We start from the raw sequence: 3,781 nt of genomic DNA on the forward strand, positions 1-3,781 counted from the left end.
TAAATATAAACATTTTTATTGCACAAAATCTTGTCATATATTTTTTTCCATAATCATCACTACGATGATGATTCATTTGTATTGAATTGTACATTGCAATTCTCTGATGTTTGGGAAAAAGGGCTTAAGTGAGAATTGCACATCGATAATGTTTTGATGATTTCTGGACCAGAAAAATCGGCTCTTTTTATTGGTACATACAGTTTAAGTCTGCAACACTTTTTTTATGGTCCAGAAATCATCAAAACATTATTGATGCGCAATTCTGACTTAAGCCCTTTTTGCCAAACATCAGAGAATTACAATCTGGTCATAACTGACCAATGAGCAATTTTAATTTAACCTAAATTACTACTGTTCCTTAAAATGAAGAGCTTACCCCATAGCGTCTCTTATCTAATCTAACAAGATCGTGCACTATTCTAACATACACAGGCACACAAGCACTACGCTCTGCTTTTCACTATCACCTATCACTCAAACTAGTTCAAAAGGCTTTGTCCTCTTCAATCTTCTAGTTTGTCCAGTAGTAGATATGAGGAGCTGGATTTCCTCAATATTCTCATACTTATGAAGTTGTTGTTGCTCATGACTTCCTGCTATCTTCTTGATGACTATATTATCCAGGTTCCATTCCTAGGTCTTGATATTTGTTTATAAAGTAATATCTTATTATGCATCGACAATGTGGAGTTTCTTCCAACTAGTCAATACACTTTTTATAGGTATCTTTCTTTTGCCTTTCATAGCCACAACAAGGCTATAATACGTTTCCTTCCTGGTTTTTTTGTAGACCACTTTCAGCTGATTCTAAAAAATTAAAATGAATGGTAATTTTTCTATTCTTTACAATTAAAAATCAAAAGAAATAGGTACTATTATTTACAGGTAATAATATGCATAAATAATTCGTTTCCTAAAGAATACAGAAAATTGAAAACGTTTTTATAATACTTACATAATTGTTTAAACAAAAGAGACCCAGCCAGAGCAAAACGCAAAACTAACAGACAGAACTGCAAAAAAAAGCCACTAATTTCCATTTTTCCACCCCCTTATCTTATATGCATTTTCCAATCAAAATTTTTAGGTTGTCATGAACATGAAAGACTCAACCTCAACAAATAATAAACAAAAAGCTCTACTTCCATTTCCCGCCAAATGGACACAGGTTGGTGACACTGAATTCACGCCAAATAAAATGAAAAAATAGAACAATTTTCTTTTTCGTCAATTTCTTCACGTGAAGTTTATAACGAACAAACATAGATGTCAAAGTGTGCTTTTACACGTCAAATTTGGCCTTGAATAACTTGGTCAATTTCTTGTCCAATTTATTGTTGATGTAAAGTGGACTTAATGGATACAGCATAGCCCCCAATTTCTTCACGTGAAGTTTATAACTATGGAGACCTACACAGAGGAGAGGAATCGAGATAGGACGACCTTGAAATTTTTGTACACAATTTTGCCTGTTTGCTTGGTTTCTCGCTAGGGCGGCGGTGGCGTAGAAATAGATGCTACTTTTGCATTGGAGTGAATGTGAAAATTTCGAAAATAATTAATTATTCGTAGTTAATATAAGATTATTGGTTTTGGTGGTTAATATTATTTAAATATGAGTGCCAAGAAAGCTTACACTAAAAGAACTTGCTTCGTACCGGGATTTATATCGAGTTATCGTTCCGATAAAAAATTCAAAAGGGAACTTAATGAAGTTAATAAAGACTTTTTATAAAGATTTGTCTTTATGTTATTTATAACGTTCGTGGATTAAACCTATTCGTTTGTATGTTATTTCCTTCGGTGTAAATAAAATTTGTGCCTATTATTGGTTTTTATTTTAACCTGAAAATTATAGTGATAATAGTAGGACGATCTTGAAAGTTTTTCTGTCGAAACAATGCATTTTTTGAGACAAAATATTTCACAAAAATTAACATTAATTTTATAAAAGTCAGACTATCGTCTGCGTAGTTTATAGACATATATTTTTATTAACTAAATTTAAACATCTGATGGGTAAGCTTTCAGAATATAGATAAATGAAGTATTCAAAAGAAAAAGCAGTTTAAATTTTGATAAAAAGAATAATTAAAAAAAATTTATCAATAAACTTCAAATTATTTAAATAACTTTTTAAAAACAATTACGTACAGTTAAGTCAATTTTTTCAACTAACAAACTTTTTGATATCAGTTACAAAGATATTAAAAAATTAATTTGCAGTTGAAATACCATTGGTATATAAATGTGGCAGTTAGATAATGTGACAAAATATTTCCGCTTCAAAATAAGCTGTCCTACATATTAAAGTAATGACAAATTTAAATTTGATGTCACATCTCCATCTACAATGGTATATAAAGAATACACTTTTTACCACACGTCGATATGTTATAAGGTTAAAATAATTTATTTTTGGCATAAAACATATTCAGCTACAATCCACCAACAAATTAATGTCTAATTACGCTAAAAACAATAATAAAATTAGTTAAATAATAAATAAGTCCATAAGAGCTAATGTATTTGTAGCACCTATTCGAACACTTGCGCCTCTAGCGGCGATTGCTGAAAGTTGAATTAGAGGTTGAAAAGTTAGCCCACAAACGATGCATTGCGTTTCCACTCCTTCTTACAGGTCTCCATATTTATAACGAACAAACTTAGACGTCAAAGTGTGCTTTTACACGTCAAATTTGGCCTTGAATAACTTGGTCTATGGGCAAGGTTAATAGATTAGGGCGTAGGTTGTCTCATAACTGTAGACCAATCAAAGGCTGGCTTTTTAAAGGCGGGAATACGTCATCCGTACGACAATTTTAAAATTGCCATAAGAGTCAATGCTAATAAAAGGTTCGAAAACTTAGGTTTTGCAATATATTTTGAGATTTTCTTGGGTATAGGTATATTAAGTGGTTCTTATATTGGTAATTATATCAATTTTTCCCTTAAAAATCAATAGTCTGCTAACAAAAAACTAGAATTCATTTAACACTTATTATGTGTGTTTTAAATGGAGAAAACAATTTAATTAGCACAAAAATCCAAAAAAATAGAAGAAAAAGTTTAAAATCAAAAATACTAATATGTAGGTACTTACTCATTATGTTTTTCGTGGAATGTGCAGCACTTTTATCATTTTTGGTGGTATGCAACAACAAAAGAACAAATAATATAAATAATTTATTATTAGGTTAAAATATAAAAAAGACATAACATAATATTAACATATTCAGACACGAGGAAATGTTTGTTACCTATTTTCTTATGTTTAGAGGCCCATTTATCTTGTAACATTTTATTATCCATTATTGTTTGATAATGTTAAGGTATTTGGGAAATGTCCAAAAGCATTATTTTGTTTCCATCTGGTTCAGGAATTTTGGAGTTGCTTTTACATATAGCTATGCTACAAATGTTACCACCACTCATCTAAAAAATGTTTTATTATTATAACATACAAAACTACATATTATTATGTGTAATATTATAATTTTTAAACTAACTTTACACGGTTACGAAAACACACTTCACAAGTCATTACTGCCTTTGATAGGACCCAAATAAGTAATTATAGTAATATTGTCCTTATATGCTTAAAAACTCAACAAATATTAAACAAATAAACGATATTACAAGAAAATTCCACAAAAATATACGGAAATATAACCACAAACAACTGTCAAACTTGACTTTGTCGTACGAGTGACGTAGGCATTCCCCTCCCTCTCGCTTCCGCCCACATAGTTATGAGATAACCTAACCCCTATCTATG

At 30.5% G+C, this 3,781-nt stretch overlaps 2 long non-coding RNA genes across 2 annotated transcripts; both read right to left on the bottom strand.

The window, feature by feature from the left end:
* LOC126888162 (uncharacterized) lies at positions 1-1,165 on the bottom strand. The gene is made up of 2 exons (XR_007699432.1): positions 959-1,165; positions 1-810 (listed from the first exon to the last, which is right to left on the bottom strand). It is a non-coding gene; the product is annotated as an uncharacterized LOC126888162 (long non-coding RNA).
* A 2,011-nt stretch (positions 1,166-3,176) lies between these two features.
* On the bottom strand, positions 3,177-3,559 carry LOC126888164 (uncharacterized). Its single transcript, XR_007699434.1, has 2 exons — positions 3,513-3,559; positions 3,177-3,438 (listed from the first exon to the last, which is right to left on the bottom strand). It is a non-coding gene; the product is annotated as an uncharacterized LOC126888164 (long non-coding RNA).
* Between the last annotated feature and the right edge of the window lie 222 nt (positions 3,560-3,781).

The sequence above is a fragment of the Diabrotica virgifera genome, chromosome 7, assembly GCF_917563875.1.
Source record: "Diabrotica virgifera virgifera chromosome 7, PGI_DIABVI_V3a".
Taxonomy (NCBI): Eukaryota; Metazoa; Arthropoda; class Insecta; order Coleoptera; family Chrysomelidae; genus Diabrotica; species Diabrotica virgifera.